Source organism: Microtus pennsylvanicus, chromosome X (genome assembly GCF_037038515.1).
Source record: "Microtus pennsylvanicus isolate mMicPen1 chromosome X, mMicPen1.hap1, whole genome shotgun sequence".
In the NCBI taxonomy this organism is placed as follows: domain Eukaryota; kingdom Metazoa; phylum Chordata; class Mammalia; order Rodentia; family Cricetidae; genus Microtus; species Microtus pennsylvanicus.
In genome coordinates this window covers 134,543,720-134,561,650 of record NC_134601.1, presented here as the reverse complement: position 1 = coordinate 134,561,650, position 17,931 = coordinate 134,543,720, and the positions used below count along the sequence as shown (strand labels likewise).

The 17,931-nt window shown below is 47.4% G+C and overlaps 1 protein-coding gene across 4 annotated transcripts in view; it reads right to left on the bottom strand.

Annotated features, from left to right (window-relative positions):
• Nucleotides 1-17,931, bottom strand: part of Sytl5 (synaptotagmin like 5) — a 382,433-nt gene that overhangs the window by 143,550 nt on the left and 220,952 nt on the right. The gene's annotated exons all lie outside the window — the stretch shown is intronic.

Genomic DNA, 17,931 nt, shown 5'->3' with positions numbered 1-17,931 from the left:
GTGGCATGTGTGTGTGTGGTGTGTATGTGTGGTATGTGTGTGTGTGTGTGTGGTATGTGCGTGTGTGTGTCGTGTGTGTGTGTGTGGCATGTGTGTGTGTGTGGCATGTGTGTGTGTGATGTGTGTGGTATGTGTGTGTAGTATGTATGTGTGTGTGTGGCGTGTGTGTGTGGTATGTGTGTGTGTGTGTTTGGTATGTTTGTGTGTGTGGTGTGTGTGTGGTATGTGTGTGTAGTATGTATGTGTGTGTGTGGCGTGTGTGTGTTGTATGTGTGTGTGTTTGTCATGTGTGTGTGCTGTGTGTGTGTGGTGTGTGTGTGCCATGTGTGTGTGTGTGTGCCATGTGTGTGTGTGCTATGTGTGTGTGTGCAATGTGTGTGTGTGTGGCATGTGTGTGTGGCATGTGTGTGTGTGGTATGTGTGTGTGCTATGTGTGTGTGTGCGTGGTATGTGTAAGTGTGCCATGTGTGTGTTTGCTATGTTTGTGTGTGTGGTATGTGTGTGTGCTATGTGTGTGTGTGTGCTATGTGTGTGTGTGTGCCATGTGTGTGTGTGGTATGTGTGTGTGCTATGTGTGTGTGCTGTGTATGTGTGTGCTATGTGTGTGTTGTATATGTGTGTGTTGTATTTGTGTGTGTGAGCTATGTATGTGTGTGTGTGGTGTGTGTGTGATATGTGTGTGTGGCATGTGTGTGTGTGGTGTGTGTGTGACATGTGTGTGTGTGTGTGTGCTATGTGTGTGTTTGTGCCATGTTTGCGTGCTATGTGTGTGTGTGGTATGTGTGTGTGTTATGTGTGTGTGTGCCATCTGTGTGTGCTATGTGTTTGTGTGTGTGTGCTATGTGTGTGTGTGTGATATGTGTGTTATGTGTGTGTGTGCTATGTATGTGTTTGTCCTATGTGTGTGTTTGCCATGTGTGTCTGTGTGCCATGTGTGTGTTTGCTATGTGTGTGTGTGCTATGTGTGTGTGTGCCATGTGTGTGTGTGTGGTATGTGTGTGTGCTATGTGTGTGTGTGCTGTGTGTGTTTGTGTGCTGTGTGTGTTTGTGGTATGTGTGTGTGTGGCATGTGTGTGTGTGGTGTGTGTGTGGTATGTGTGTGTAGTATGTATGTGTGTGTGGCGTGTGTGTGTTGTATGTGTGTGTGTTTGTCATGTGTGTGTGCTGTGTGTGTGCCATGTGTGTGTGTGTCTGCCATGTGTGTGTGTGCCATATGTGTGTGAGTGCTATGTGTGTGTGTCCTATGTGTGTGTGCTGTGTGTGTGTGTGGCATGTGTGTGTGTGGCATGTGTGTGTGTGTGGTTTGTGTGTTGTTATGTGTGTGGCATGTGTTTGTGTGTGGCATGTGTGTGTGTGGCATGTGTGTGTGCTATGTGTGTGAGTGTGCCATGTGTGTTTGCCATGTGTGTGCCATATGTGTGTTTGTGTGCTATGTGTGTGTGTGCCATGTGTGCGTGTGTGTTTCATGTGTGTGTGTGAGATGTGTGTGCTTTGTGTGTGTGCCATGTGTGTGTGCCATGTGTGTGTGCTATGTGTGTGTGTGCCATGTGTGTGTGTGTCATGTGTGTGTGTGCTATGTGTGTGTGCTATCTGTGTGTTTGTGTGCTATGTGTGTTTGTGGCATGTGTGTGTGTGCCATGTGTGTGTGTGCTATCTGTGTGTGTGTGGCATGTGTGTGTGTGGTATATGTTTGTGCTATGTGTGTATGTGTTTGCCGTGTGTGTGTGTGCGGTATGTGTGTGTGCGGTATGTGTGTGTGCTGTGTGTGTGTGTTTGGTATGTGTGTGTTTTTGTGGTAGGTGTGTGTGTGTGTGGTATGTGTGTGTGGTATGTGTGTGTGTGGCATGTGTGTGTGGTATGTGTGTGTGGCATGTGTGTGTGGTGTGTGTCATGTTTGTGTGTGCTGTGTGTGTGTTCTATGTGTGTGTGCCATGTGTGTGCTATGTGTGTGTGTGTGCTATGTGTGTGTTTGCTATGTGTGTATGTGTTTGCCGTGTGTGTGTGCGGTATGTGTGTGTGTGGTTTGTGTGTGTGCTATGTGTGTGTTTGCCGTGTGTGTGTGCTATGTGTGTGTGTGCTATGTGTGTGTGTGTGTTATGTGTGTGCCATGTGTGTGTGTGCCATGTGTGTGTGTGCTATGTGTGTGTGTGTGCTATGTGTGTGTGTGCCATGTGTGTGTGTTTGTGTGCTATGTGTGTGTGTCCTATGTGTGTGTGCTGTTTATGTGTGTGGTATGTGTGTGTGTGTGGCACGTGTGTGTGGTTTGTGTGTTGGTATGTGTGTGTGGTATGTGTTTGTGTGTGGCATGTGTGTGTGTGTGGCATGTGTGTGTGCTATGTGTGTGTGTGCCATGTGTGTGTGCCATGTGTGTGTGTGCCGTGTGTCTGTGTGTGTGCTATGTGTGTGTGTGCCATGTGTGCGAGTGTGTGCCATGTGTGTGTGCCATGTGTTTATAGTGTGTGTGTGTATGGCATGTGTGTGTGTGCTATGTGTGTGTGTGCCATGTGTGTGTGCCATGTGTGTGTGTGGCATGTGTGTTTTTGTGTGTGGTATGTGTGTTTGTGTGTTATGTGTGTGTGCTATGAGTGTGTCTGCCATGTGTGTGTGTCCCATGTGTGTGTGTGCTATGTGTGTGTGTGCCATGTGTGTGTGTGTGCTATGTGTGTGTGTGTGCCATGTGTGTGTGTGGTATGTGTATGTGCTATGTGTGTGTGTTGTATGTGTGTGTGTGTGGCATGTGTGTATGTGTGTGTGGTATGTGTGTTTGTGTGTTATGTGTGTGTGCTATGAGTGTGCCTGCCATGTGTGTGTGTCCCATGGGTGTGTGCCATGTGTGTTTGTGTGCTATGTGTGTGTGTGCCATGTGTGTGTGCTATGTGTGTGTGCTATGTGTGTGTGTTATGTGTGTGTGCTATGTATGTGTGTGTGCTATGTGTGTGTGTGTGCTATGTGTGTGTGTGTGGCATGTGTGTGTGGTGTGTGTGTGTGTGTCGTGTGTGTGATGTGTGTGTGTGGTGTGTGTTTGTGCTGTGTGTGTGTGCTATGTGTGTGTGCTATGTGTGTGTGTGCTATTAATGTGTGTGTGCCATGTGTGTATGCTATGTGTGTGTGTGCCATGTGTTTGTGTGTGCTATGTGTGTGTGCCATGTGTGTGTGTGTGTGCCATGTGTGTGTGCCATGTGTGTGTGTGTGCTATGTGTGTGTGTGCCATGTGTTTGTGTGTGCTATGTGTGTGTGCCATGTGTGTGTGTGTGCTATGTGTGTGTGCTATGTGTGTGTGCTATGTGTGTGTGCTATGTGTGTGTGCTATGTGTGTGTGTCATGTGTGTGTGTGCTATGTGTGTGTGCTATCTGTGTGTGTGTGCTATGTGTGTTTGTGGCATGTGTGTGTGTGCCATGTGTGTGTGTGCTATCTGTTTGTGTGTGGCATGTGTGTGTGGTATATGTTTGTGCTATGTGTGTATGTGTTTGCCGTGTGTGTGTGTGCGGTATGTGTGTGTGTGGTATGTGTGTGTGTGCTGTGTGTGTGTTTGGTATGTGTGTGTGTTTGTGGTAGGTGTGTGTGTGTGTGGTATGTGTGTGTGGTATGTGTGTGTGTGTGGCATGTGTGTGTGGTATGTGTGTGTGGCATGTGTGTGTGTGGTGTGTGTCATGTTTGTGTGTGCTGTGTGTGTGTATTCTATGTGTGTGTGCCATGTGTGTGCTATGTGTGTGTGTGCTATGTGTGTGTTTGCTATGTGTGTGTGTGCTATTTATGTGTGTGTGTGCCATGTGTGTGTGCTATGTGTGTGTGTGCTATGTGTGTGCCATGTGTGTGTGTGCTATGTGTGTGTGTGCTATGTGTGTGTGTGCTATGTGTGTGTGTGCCATGTGTGTGTGTTTGTGTGCTATGTGTGTGTGTCCTATGTGTGTGTGTGCTGTTTATGTGTGTGGTATGTGTGTGTGTGGCATGTGTGTGTGTGGTTTGTGTGTTGGTATGTGTGTGTGGTATGTGTTTGTGTGTGGCATGTGTGTGTGTGTGACATGTGTGTGTGTGCTATGTGTGTGTGTGCCATGTGTGTGTGCCATGTGTGTGTGTGCCATGTGTGCGTGTGTGTGCCATGTGTGTGTGTGCCATGTGTTTATGGTGTGTGTGTGTGTATGGCATGTGTGTGTGCTATGTGTGTGTGTGCCATGTGTGTGTGCCATGTGTGTGTGTGCTATGTGTGTGTGTGCCAGGTGTGTGTGTGTGCAATGTGTGTATGTGCCATGTGTGTGTGCCATGTGTTTGTGTGCCATGTGTGTTTGTGTGCTATGTGTGTTTGTGCTATGTATGTGTGTGCTATGTGAGTGTGCCATGTGTGTGTGTGCCATGTTTGTGTGCGTGCTATGTGTGTGTGTGCCATTTGTGTGTGTACTATGTGTGTGTGTGCTATGTGTGTGTTTGCTATGTGTGTGTCTGCCATGTGTGTGTTTTTGCTATGTGTGTGTCTGCCATGTGTGTGTGTGTGCTATGTGTGTGTGTGCTATGTGTGTGTATGTGTGCTATGTGTGTGTGTGATTTGTGTGTGCTATGTGTATGTGTGTTCTATGTGTGTGTGCCATGTTTGTGTGGTATATCTGTGTGCTATGTGTGTGTGTGGTATGTGTGTGTGTGTGGCATGTGTGTGTGGTATGTGAGTGTGTGCTATGTGTGTGAGCTATGTGTCTGTGTGCTATGTGTGTGTGTGTGCTGTGTGTGTGTGCCGTGTGTGTGTGCCATGTGTGTGTGTACCATGTGCGTGTGTGCTATGTGTGTGTATGTGTGCTATGTGTGTGTGTGCTATGTGTGTGTGTGCTATGTGTGTGTGTGCCATGTGTGTGTGTGTGCTATGTGTGTGTGTGCCATGTGTGTGTGTGTGTGGTATGTGTGTGTGTGTTTGGTATGTGTGTGTGTGTGGCATGTGTGTGTGTGGTGTGTGTGTGGTATGTGTGTGCTATGTGTGTGTGTGTGTCATGTGTGTGTGTGTTGTATGTGTGTGTGTGTGGTATGTGTGTGTGTAGTATGTATGTGTGTGTGCTATGTGTGTGTGTGTGCCATGTGTGTGTGTGGTATGTGTGTGTGTTATGTGTGTGTGTAATGTGTGTGTGTGTGTGTGCTGTGTGTGTTGTGGTATGTGTGTGTGTGTGGAATGTGTGTGTGTGTGTGGTGTTTGTGTGGTATGTGTGTGTAGTATCTGTGTGTGTGTGGCATGTGTGTGTGTTGTGTGTGTGTTTGTCATGTGTGTGTGTCCCATGTGTGTGTGTGTGCTATGTGAGTGTGTGCCATGTGTGTGTGCCACGTGTGTATGTGTGGTATGTGTGTGTGTGGTTGTGTGTGTGTGGTGTGTATGTGGTATGTGTGTGTGGTGTGTGTGTGTGGTATGTGTGTGTGTGCCATGTGTGTGTGCTATGTGTGTGTGTGCTATGTGTGTGTGTGCTATGTATGTGTGTGTGTGCCATGTGTGTGTGTACTATGTGTGTGCTATGTGTGTGTGTGCCATGTGTGTGTGTGCCATGTATGTGTGTGCTATGTGTGTGTGCCATGTTTGTCTGCCATGTGTGTGTGTCCCATGTGTGTATGTGTGTGCTATGTGAGTGTCCCATGTGTGTGTGCTATGTGTGTGTGTGCCATGTGTGTTTGTGTGCCATGTGTGTGTGCTATGTGTGTGTGTGTGCTATTCGTGTGTCTGCCATGTGTGTGTGTCCCATGTGTGTGCCATGTGTGTGTGTGTTGTGCTATGTGTGTGTGCCATGTGTTTGTGTTATGTGTGTGTGTGCTATGTGTGTGTGTTTTCCATGTGTGTGTGTGCTATATGTGTGTGTGCCATGTGTGTATGTGTGGTATGTGTGTGTGTGGTATTTGTGTGTGTGGTATGTGTTTGTGTGTGGTGTGTGTGTGTGTGGTATGTGTGTGTGGCATGTGTGTGTGTGGTGTGTGTGTGTGTGGTATGTGTGTGTGGTATGTGTGTGTGTGTGGCATGTGTGTGTGTGCTATGTGTGTGTGTGTTCTATGTGTGTGTGTGCCATGTGTGTGTGCTATGTGTTTGTGTGTGTGCTATGTGTGTGTGTGTGCTATGTATGTGTGTGTGCCATGTGTGTGTGTACTATGTGTGTGTGCTATATGTGTGTGTGCCATGTGTGTGTGTGCCATGTGTGTGTGTGCTATGTGTGTGTGTGCCGTGTGTGTGTGTGATATGTGTGTGTGTCATGTGTGCATGTGTGCCATGTGTGTGCCATGTGTGTGTGCCATGTGTATGTGTGTGCCATGTGTGAGTGTGCTCTGTGTGTGTTCTATGTGTGTGTGTGCCATGTGTGTGTGCTATGTGTGCGTGTGCTATGTGTGTGTGTGTGATATGTGAGTGTGTGTGCCATGTGTGTGTGTGTGTTTGGTATGTGTGTGTGTGTGGCATGTGTGTGTGGTGTGTGTGTGGTATGTGTGTGTGTGCTATGTGTGTGTGTGTGCCATGTGTGTGTGTGTGCTATGTGTGTGTGTGTGGTATGTGTGTGTGTGTGGTATGTATGTGTGTGTGCTATGTGTGTGTGTGCCATGTGTGTGTGTGCCATGTGTGTGTGTGGTATGTGTGTGTGTTTGGTATGTGTGTGTGTGGTGTGTGTGTGGTATGTGTGTGTGTGGTGTGTGTGTGTGTGGTATGTGTGTGTGTGTGGTATGTGTATGTGTGTGGCATGTGTATGTGTGGTTTGTGTGTGTATGTGGTGTGTGTGTGGTATGTGTGTGTGTTCTATGTGTGTGTGTGGTATGTGTGTGTTGTATGTGTGTGTGTGTGCCATGTGTGTGTGTGTGTGCTATGTGTGTGTGTGTGGTATGTGTGTGTGTGTGCCATGTGTGTGTGTGCTATATGTGTGTGTGTGGTATGTGTGTGTATGGTATATGTTTGTGCTATGTGTGTATGTGTTTGCCGTGTGTGTGTGTGCGGTATGTGTGTGTGGTATGTGTGTGTGTGCTGTGTGTGTGTGTTTGGTATGTGTGTGTGTTTGTGGTAGGTGTGTGTGTGTGTGGTATGTGTGTGTGGTATGTGTGTGTGTGTGGCATGTGTGTGTGGTATGTGTGTGTGGCATGTGTGTGTGGTGTGTGTCATGTTTGTGTGTGCTGTGTATGTGTGTTCTATGTGTGTGTGCCATGTGTGTGCTATGTGTGTGTGTGTGCTATGTGTGTGTGCTATGTGTGTGTGTGCTATGTATGTGTTTGTGTGCCATGTGTGTGTGTGCTATGTGTGTGTGTGCCATGTGTGTGTGTGTGCTATGTGTGTGTGTGTGCCATGTGTGTGTGTGGAATGTGTATGTGCTATGTGTGTGTGTGGTATGTGTGTGTGTGTGCTATGTGTGTGTGTGTGTGCTATGTGTGTGTGTGCTATGTGTGTGTGCTATTTGTTTGTTTGTGCCATATGTGTGTGTGTTTGTGTGCCATGTGTGTGTGTGCTATGTGTGTGTGTGGGTGCTATGTGTGTGTGTGTGCCATGTGTGTGTGTGTGCCATGTGTGTGTGTGGAACGTGTGTGTGTGGCATGCGTGTGTGTGTTGTGTGTGTGCTATGTGTGTGTGGTATGTGTGTGTGTGGCATGTGTGTGTGTGCCATGTGTCTGTGTGCTATGTTTTTGTTTGTGCCATGTGTGCGTGCTATGTGTGTGTGTGGTATGTGTGTGTGCTATGTGTGTGTTATGTGTGTGTGTGCCATGTATGTGTTTGTCCTATGTGTGTGTGTGCTATGTGTGTGTGTGCCATGTGTCTGTGTGCCATGTATGTGTGCCAAGTGTGTGTGTGCTATTTGTGTTTGTGCCATGTGTGTGTGCCATGTGTGTGCCATGTGTGTGTGTGCTATTTGTGTGCCATGTGTGTGTGTGCCATGTGTGTGTGTGCTATGTGTGTGTGTGTGCTATGTGTGTGCTCCATGTGTGTGTGTTTGTGTGCTATGTGTGTGTGTCCTATGTGTGTGTGTGCTGTTTATGTGTGTGGTATGTGTGTGTGTGGCATGTGTATGTGGTTTGTGTGTTGGTATATGTGTATGGTATGTGTTTGTGTGTGGCATGTGTGTGTGTGTGGCATGTGTGTGTGTGCTATGTGTGTGTGTGCCATGTGTGTGTGCCATGTGTGTGTGTGCCATGTGTGCGTGTGTGTGCCATGTGTGTGTGTGCCATGTGTTTATGGTGTGTGTGTGTGTATGGCATGTGTGTGTGCTATGTGTGTGTGTGCCATGTGTGTGTGTGTGCAATGTGTGTATGTGCCATGTGTGTGTGCCATGTGTTTGTGTGCCATGTGTGTTTGTGTGCTATGTGTGTTTGTGTGCCATGTGTGTTTGTGTGCTATGTGTGTTTGTGCTATGTATGTGTGTGCTATGTGAGTGTGCCATGTGTGTGTGTGCCATGTGTGTGTGCGTGCTATGTGAGTGTGCCATGTGTGTGTGTGCCATGTGTGTGTGCGTGCTATGTGTGTGTGTGTGCCATTTGTGTGTGTACTATGTGTGTGTGTGCTATGTGTGTGTTTGCTATGTGTGTGTCTGCCATGTGTGTGTTTGTGCTATGTGTGTGTCTGCCATGTGTGTGTGTGCTATGTGTGTGTGTGCTATGTGTGTGTATGTGTGCTATGTGTGTGTATGATTTGTGTGTGCTATGAGTATGTGTGTTCTATGTGTGTTTGTGCCATGTTTGTGTGGTATATCTGTGTGCTATGTGTGTGTGTGGTATGTATGTGTGTGGCATGTGTGTGTGTGGTATGTGAGTGTGTGTGCCATGTGTGTGTGCTATGTGTGTGAGCTATGTGTCTGTGTGCTATGTGTGTGTGTGTGCTGTGTGTGTGCCGTGTGTGTGTGCCATGTGTGTGTGTACCATGTGCGTGTGTGCTATGTGTGTGTATGTGTGCTATGTGTGTGTGTGCTATGTGTGTGTTTGCTATGTGTGTGTGTGCCATGTGTGTGTGTGTGTGTTATGTGTGTGTGTGTTTGGTATGTGTGTGTGTGTGGCATGTGTGTGTGTGGTATGTGTGTGTGTCCTATGTGTGTGTGTGTGCTATGTGTGTGTGTGTCATGTGTGTATGTGTGGTATGTGTGTGTGTGTGTGGTATGTGTGTGTGTAGTATGTATGTGTGTGTGCTCTGTGTGTGTGTGTGCCATGTGTGTGTGTGGTATGTGTGTGTGCTATGTGTGTGGGTACTGTGTGTGTGTGTGTGTGCTGTGTGTGTGTGTGGTATGTGTGTGTGTGTGGAATGTGTGTGTGTGGTGTTTGTGTGGTATGTGTTTGTAGTATCTGTGTTTGTGTGGCATGTGTGTGTTGTGTGTGTGTGTTTGTCATGTGTGTGTGTCCCATGTGTGTGTGTGTGCTATGTGAGTGTGTGCCATGTGTGTGTGCCATGTGTGTATGTGTGGTATGTGTGTGTGTGTTGTGTGTGTGTGTGGTGTGTATGTGGTATGTGTGTGTGGTGTGTGTGTGTGGTGTGTGTGTGTGGTGTGTGTGTGGTATGTGTGTGTGTGTTGTGTGTGTGTGCTATGTGTGTGTGTGCTATGTGTGTGTGTGCTATGTATGTGTGTGTGTGCCATGTGTGTGTGTACTATGTGTGTGTGCTATGTGTGTGTGTGCCATGTTTGTCTGCCATGTGTGAGTGTCCCATGTGTGTATGTGTGTGCTATGTGTGTGTCCCATGTGTGTGTGCTATGTGTGTGTGTGCCATGTGTGTTTGTGTGCCATGTGTGTGTGCTATGTGTGTGTGTGCCATTTATGTGTCTGCCATGTGTGTGTGTCCCATATGTGTGCCATGTGTGTGTACCATGTGTTTGTGTGATGTGTGTGTGTGCTATGTGTGTGTGTTATGTGTGTGTGTGTGCTATGTATGTGTGTGTGCTATGTATGTGTGTGTGCTATGTGTGTGTGTGTGCCATGTGTGTGTGTTTCCCATGTGTGTGTGTGCTATATGTGTGTGTGCCATGTGTGTATGTGTGGTATGTGTGTGTGTGGTATTTGTGTGTGTGGTATGTGTGTGTGTGGTGTGTGTGTGGTATGTGTGTGTGTGGTATGTGTGTGTGTGGCATGTGTGTGTGTGGTGTGTGTGTGTGTGGTATGTGTGTGTGGTATGTGTGTGTGTGTGGCATGTGTGTGTGTGCTATGTGTGTGTGTGTTCTATGTGTGGGCCATGTGTGTGTGCTATATGTTTGTGTGTGTGCTATGTGTGTGTGTGCTATGTATGTGTGTGTGTGCCATGTGTGTGTGTACTATGTGTGTGTGCTATATGTGTGTGTGCCATGTGTGTGTGTGCTATGTGTGTGTGCTATGTGTGTGTGCCATGTGTGTGTGCTATGTGTGTGTGCTATAAGTGTGTGTGCCATGTGTATGTGTGTGCCATGTGTGTGTGCTATGTGTGCGTGTGCTATGTGTGTGTGTGTGATATGTGAGTGTGTGTGCCATGTGTGTGTGTGTTTGGTATGTGTGTTGTGTGGGATGTGTGTGTGGTGTGTGTGTGGTATGTGTGTGTGCTATGTGTGTGTGTGTGCTATGTGTGTGTGTGTGCCATGTGTGTGTGTGCCATGTGTGTGTGTGTGGTATGTGTGTGTGTGTGGTATGTGTGTGTGTGTGGTATGTATGTGTGTGTGCTATTTGTGTGTGTGTGCCATATGTGTGTGTTTGGTATGTGTGTGTGCTATGTGTGTGGGTACTGTGTGTGTCTGTGCTGTGTGTGTGTGGTATGCGTGTGTGGCATCTGTGTGTGTTGTGTGTGTGTGTTTGTCATGTGTGTGTGTGCTGTGTGTGTGTCTGCTATGTGTGTGTGTGCCATGTGTGTGTGCCATGTGTGTGTGTGCCATGTGTGTGTGTGCTATGTGTGTGTGGCTATGTGTGTGTGCCATGTGTTTATGCTATGTGTGTGTGCTATGTGTGTGTGTTATGTGTGTGTGTGCTATGTATGTGTGTGTGCTATGTGTGTGTGTGCCATGTGTGTGTGTGCCATGTGTGTGTGTGGTATGTGTGTGTGTGTTTGGTATGTGTGTGTGTGGTGTGTGTGTGGTATGTGTGTGTGTGGTGTGTGTGTGTGTGGTATGTGTGTGTGTGGTATGTTTGTGTGTGTGGCATGTGTATGTGTGTTTTGTGTGTGTATGTGGTGTGTGTGTGGTATGTGTGTGTGTTCTATGTGTGTGTGTGGTATGTGTGTGTGTTGTATGTGTGTGTGTGTGCCATGTGTGTGTGTGTGTGCTATGTGTGTGTGTGTGGTATGTGTGTGTGTGTGGCATGTGTGTGTGTGGTGTGTATGTGTGGTATGTGTGTGTGTGTGGTATGTGCGTGTGTGTGGTATGTGCGTGTGTGTGTCGTGTGTGTGTGTGTGGTATGTGTGTGTGTGGCATGTGTGTGTGTGGTGTGTGTGTGCCATGTGTGTGTGTGCTATGTGTGTGTGCTATGTGTGTGTGTGCCATGTGTGTGTGTGTGTGGTATGTGTGTGTGTGTTTGGTATGTGTGTGTGTGTGGTGTGTGTGTGGTATTTGTGTGTAGTATGTATGTGTGTGTGTGGCGTGTGAGTGTTGTATGTGTGTGTGTTTGGTATGTGTGTGTGCTGTGTGTGTGTGTGGTGTGTGTGTGCCATGTGTGTGTGTGTCTGCCATGTGTGTGTGTGCTATGTGTGTGTGTGTGCAATGTGTGTGTGGCATGTGTGTGTGGCATGTGTGTGTGTGTGGTATGTGTGTGTGCTATGTGTGTGTGCGTGGTATGTGTATGTGTGCCGTGTGTGTGTGCTATGTTTGTGTGTGTGGTATGTGTGTGTGCTATGTGTGTGTGTGCTATGTGTGTGTGCTGTGTGTGTGTGTGCTATGTGTGTGTAGTATGTGTGTGTGTTGTATTTGTGTGTGTGAGCTATGTATGTGTGTGTGTGGTGTGTGTGTGTGATATGTGTGTGTGGCATGTGTGTGTGTGGTGTGTGTGTGACATGTGTGTGTGTGTGCTATGTGTGTGTTTGTGCCATGTGTGCATGCTATGTGTGTGTGTGTTATGTGTGTGTGTTATGTGTGTGTGTGCCATCTGTGTGTGCTATGTGTTTGTGTGTGTGTGCTATGTGTGTGTGTGTGCTATGTGTGTGTTATGTGTGTGTGTGCTATGTATGTGTTTGTCCTATATGTGTGTTTGCCATGTGTGTCTGTGTGCCATGTGTGTGTTTGCTATGTGTGTGTGTGCTATGTGTGTGTGTGCCATGTGTGTGTGTGTGGTATGTGTGTGTGTTATGTGTGTGTGTGTGCTGTGTGTGTTTGTGTGCTGTGTGTGTTTGTGGTATGTGTGTGTGTGTGGCATGTGTGTGTGTGGTGTGTGTGTGGTATGTGTGTGTAGTATGTATGTGTGTGTGGCGTGTGTGTGCTGTATGTGTGTGTGTTTGTCATGTGTGTGTGCTGTGTGTGTGCCAAGTGTGTGTGTGTCTGCCATGTGTGTGTGTGCCATGTGTGTGTGTCCTATGTGTGTGTGCTGTGTGTGTGTGGCATGTGTGTGGCATGTGTGTGTGTGTGGTTTGTGTGTTGTTATGTGTGTGGCATGTGTTTGTGTGTGGCATGTGTGTGTGTGGCATGTGTGTGTGCTATGTGTGTGAGTGTGCCATGTGTGTTTGCCATGTGTGTGCCATGTGTGTGTTTGTGTGCTATGTGTGTGTGTGCCATGTGTGCGTGTGTGTTTTATGTGTGTGTGTGTGCCATGTGTGTGTGTGCTATGTGTGTGTGTGCCATGTATGTGTGTGCCATGCGTGTGTGTGCTATGTGTGTGTGTGCCATGTGTGTGTGCCATGTGTGTGCTGTCTGTGTGCTATGTGTGTGTGTGCCATGTGTGTGTGTGCTATGTGTGTGTGTGCCATGTGTGTGTGTGCTATGTGTGTGTGCCATGTGTGTGTGTGGTATGTGTATGTGCTATGTGTGTGTGTGGTATGTGTGTGTGTGGCATGTGTGTATGTGTGTGTGGTATGTGTGTTTGTGTGTTATGTGTATGTGCTATGAGTGTGTCTGCCATGTGTGTGTGTGCCATGTGTGTTTGTGTGCTATGTGTGTGTGTGCTATGTGTGTGTGTTATGTGTGTGCTATGTATGTGTGTGTGCTATGTGTGTGTGTGTGGCATGTGTGTGTGTGTGGTGTGTGTGTGTGTGTCGTGTGTGTGATGTGTGTGTGCTGTGTGTGTGTGCTATGTGTGTGTGCTATTAATGTGTGTGTGCCATGTGTGTGTATGTGCTATGTTTGTGTGTGCCATGTGTTTGTGTGTGCTATGTGTGTGTGTGCCATGTGTGTGTGTGTGCCATGTGTGTGTGCCATGTGTGTGTGTGTGCTATGTGTGTGTGCCATGTGTTTGTGTGTGCTATGTTTGTGTGTGCCATGTGTGTGTGTGTGCTATGTGTGTGTGCTATGTGTGTGTGTGCTATGTGTGTGTGCCATGTGTGTGTGTGCCATGTGTGTGTGTGTGTGGTATGTGTGTGTGTGCCATGTGTGTGTGTGTCATGCGTGTGTGTGCTATGTGTGTGTGCTATCTGTGTGTGTACTATGTGTGTTTGTGGCATGTGTGTGTGTGCCGTGTGTGTGTGCTATCTGTGTGTGTGTGGCATGTGTGTGTGTGGTATATGTTTGTGCTATGTGTGTATGTGTTTGCCGTGTGTGTGTGTGCGGTATGTGTGTGTGTGGTATGTGTGTGTGTGGTGTGTGTGTTTTGTATGTGTGAGTGTTTGTGGTAGGTGTGTGTGTGTGTGGGATGTTTGTGTGGTATGTGTGTGTGTGTGGCATTTGTGTGTGCTATGTGTGTGTGGCATGTGTGAGTGTGGTGTGTGTCATGTTTGTGTGTGCTGTGTGTGTGTGTTCTATGTGTGTGTGCCATGTGTGTGCTATGTGTGTGTGTGTGCTATGTGTGTGTTTGCTATGTGTGTGTGTGCTATGTATGTGTTTGTGTGCCATGTGTGTGTGTACTATGTGTGTGTGTGCCATGTGTGTGTGTGTGCTATGTGTGGGTGTGCCATGTGTGTGTGTGGAATGTGTATGTGCTATGTGTGTGTGTGGTATGTGTGTGTGGCATGTGTGTATGTGTGTGTGGTATGTGTGTTTGTGTGTTATGTGTGTGTGCTATGAGTGTGTCTGCCATGTGTGTGTGTCCCATGGGTGTGTGTGCCATGTGTGTGTGTGCCATGTGTGTTTGTGTGCTATGTGTGTGTGTGCCATGTGTGTGTGCTATGTGTGTGTGTGCTATGTGTGTGTTATGTGTGTGTGCTATATATGTGTGTGTGCTATGTGTGTGTGTGGCATGTGTGTGTGTGGTGTGTGTGTGTGTCGTGTGTGTGGTGTGTGTGTGCTGTGTGTGTGCTGTGTGTGTGTGCTATGTGTGTGTGCTATGTGTGTGTGTGCTATTAATGTGTATGTGCCATGTGTGTGTGTGTGCTATGTGTGTGTGTGCCATGTGTTTGTGTGTGCTATGTGTGTGTGTGCAATGTGTGTGTGTGTGTGCCATGTGTGTGTGCCATGTGTGTGTGTGTGTGCTATGTGTGTGTGTTCCATGTGTTTGTTTGTGCTATGTGTGTGTGTGCCATGTGTGTGTGTGTGCTATGTGTGTGTGCTATGTGTGTGTGGGCTGTGTGTGTGCCATGTGTGTGTGTGCCATGTGTGTGTGTGTGGTATGTGTGTGTGTGCCATGTGTGTGTGTGTCATGTGTGTGTGTGCTATGTGTGTGTGCTATCTGTGTGTGTGCTATGTGTGTTTGTGCCGTGTGTGTGTGCTATCTGTGTGTCTGTGTGGCATGTGTGTGTGTGGTATATGTTTGTGCTATGTGTGTATGTGTTTGCCGTGTGTGTGTGTGCGGTATGTGTGTGTGTGGTATGTGTGTGTGTGCTGTGTGTGTCTGTTTGGTATGTGTGTGTGTTTGTGGTAGGTGTGTGTGTGTGTGGTATGTGTGTGTGGTATGTGTGTGTGTGTGGCATGTGTGTGTGGTATGTGTGTGTGGCATGTGTGTGTGGTGTGTGTCATGTTTGTGTGTGCTGTGTGTGTGTGTTCTATGTGTGTGTGCCATGTGTGTGCTATGTGTGTGTGTGTGCTATGTGTGTGTGTGTGCTATGTGTGTGTGTGTGCTATTTATGTGTTTGTGTGCCATGTGTGTGTGTGCTATGTGTGTGTGTGTGCTATGTGTGTGCCATGTGTGTGTGTGCCATGTGTGTGTGTGCTATGTGTGTGTGTGCCATGTGTGTGTGTTTGTGTGCTATGTGTGTGTGTCCTATGTGTGTGTGTGCTGTTTATGTGTGTGGTATGTGTGTGTGTGTGGCACGTGTGTGTGTGGTTTGTGTGTTGGTATGTGTGTGTGGTATGTGTTTGTGTGTAGCATGTGTGTGTGTGTGGCATGTGTGTGTGCTATGTGTGTGTGTGCCATGTGTGTGTGCCATGTGTGTGTGCCAAGTGTGCGAGTGTGTGCCATGTGTGTGTGTGCCATGTGTTTATGGTGTGTGTGTGTGTATGGCATGTGTGTGTGTGCTATGTGTGTGTGCCGTGTGTGTGTGCCATGTGTGCGTGGCATGTGTGTTTGTGTGTGTGGTATGTGTGTTTGTGTGTTATGTGTGTGTGCTATGAGTGTGTCTGCCATGTGTGTGTGTCCCATGTGTGTGTGTGCTATGTGTGTGTGTGCCATGTGTGTGTGTGTGCTATGTGTGTGTGTGCCATGTGTGTGTGTGGTATGTGTATGTGCTATGTGTGTGTGTGGTATGTGTGTGTGTGTGGCATGTGTGTATGTGTGTGGTATGTGTGTTTGTGTGTTATGTGTGTGTGCTATGAGTGTGTCTGCCATGTGTGTGTGTCCCATGGGTGTGTGTGCCATGTGTGTGTGTGCCATGTGTGTTTGTGTGCTATGTGTGTGTGCCATGTGTGTGTGTCCCATGGGTGTGTGTGCTATGTGTGTGTGTTATGTGTGTGTGCTATGTATGTGTGTGTGCTATGTGTGTGTGTGGCATGTGTGTGTGTGTGGTGTGTGTGTGTGTGTGTCGTGTGTGTGGTGTGTGTGTGTGCTGTGTGTGTGTGCTGTGTGTGTGTGCTATGTGTGTGTGCTATTAATGTGTGTGTACCATGTGTGTGTGTGTGCTATGTGTGTGTGTGCCATGTGTTTGTGTGTGCTATGTGTGTGTGTGCCATGTGTGTGTGTGCCATGTGTGTGTGCCATGTGTGTGTGTGCTATGTGTGTGTGCCATGTGTTTGTGTGTGCTATGTGTGTGTGCCATGTGTGTGTGTGTGCTATGTGTGTGTGCTATGTGTGTGTGTGCTATGTGTGTGTGCCATGTGTGTGTGTGCCATGTGTGTGTGTGGTATGTGTGTGTGCCATGTGTGTGTGTCATGTGTGTGTGTGCTATGTGTCTGTGCTATCTGTGTGTGTGTGTGTGCTATGTGTGTTTGTGGCATGTGTGTGTGTGCCATGTGTGTGTGCTATCTGTGTGTGTGTGTGGCATGTGTGTGTGGTATATGTTTGTGCTATGTGTGTATGTGTTTGCCGTGTGTGTGTGTGCGGTATGTGTGTGTGTGGTATGTGTGTGTGTGCTGTGTGTGTGTGTTTGGTATGTGTGTGTGTTTGTGGTAGGTGTGTGTGTGTGGTATGTGTGTGTGGTATGTGTGTGTGTGTGGCATGTGTGTGTGGTATGTGTGTGTGGCATGTGTGTGTGTGGTGTGTGTCATGTTTGTGTGTGCTGTGTGTGTGTGTTCTATGTGTGTGTGCCATGTGTGTGCTATGTGTGTGTGTGCCATGTGTGTGTTTGCTATGTGTGTGTGTGCTATTTATGTGTGTGTGTGCCATGTGTGTGTGCTATGTGTGTGTGTGCTCTGTGTGTGCCATGTGTGTGTGTGCCATGTGTGTGTGTGCTATGTGTGTGTGTGTGCTATGTGTGTGCTCCATGTGTGTGTGTTTGTGTGCTATGTGTGTGTGTCCTATGTGTGTGTGTGCTGTTTATGTGTGTGGTATGTGTGTTTGTGGCATGTGTGTGTGTGCTATGTGTGTGTGTGCTATGTGTGTGTATGTGTGCTATGTGTGTGTGTGATGTGTGTGTGCTATGAGTATGTGTGTTCTATGTGTGTGTCTGCCATGTGTGTGTTTGTGCTATGTGTGTGTCTGCCATGTGTGTGTGTGCTATGTGTGTGTGTGCTATGTGTGTGTATGTGTGCTATGTGTGTGTGTGTGATGTGTGTGTGCTATGAGTATGTGTGTTCTATGTGTGTGTGTGCCATGTTTGTGTGGTATATCTGTGTGCTATGTGTGTGTTTGGTATGTGTGTGTGTGTGGATTGTGTGTGTGGTATGTGAGTGTGTGCCATGTGTGTGTGCTATGTGTGTGAGCTATGTGTCTGTGTGCTATGTGTGTGTGTGCTATGTGTGTGTGTGCTGTGTGTGTGTGCCATGTGTGTGTGTGTGGTATGTGTGTGTGTGTTTGGTATGTGTGTGTGGCATGTGTGTGTGTGGTGTGGGTGGGATGTGTGTGTGTGCTATGTGTCTGTGTGTGCTATGTGTGTGTGTGCCATGTGTGTGTGTGTGTGGTATGTGTGTGTGTGGTATGTGTGTGTGTAGTATGTATGTGTGTGTGCTATGTGTGTGTGTGTGCCATGTGTGTTTGTGTGCCATGTGTGTGTGCTATGTGTGTGTGTGCTATTTATGTGTTGCCATGTTTGTGTGTCCCATGTGTGTGCCATGTGTGTGTGTGTGCTATGTGTGTGTGCCATGTGTTTCTGTTATGTGTGTGTGTGCTATGTGTGTGTGTTATGTGTGTGTGCTATGTATGTGTGTGTGCTATGTGTGTGTGTGCCATGTGTGTATGTGTTATGTGTGTGTGTGGTATGTGTGTGTGTGCCATTTGTGTATGTGTGGTATGTGTGTGTGTGGTATATGTGTGTGTGGCATGTGTGTGTGTGGTGTGTGTGTGTGTGGTATGTGTGTGTGGTATGTGTGTGTGGCATGTGTGTGTGTGCTATGTGTGTGTGT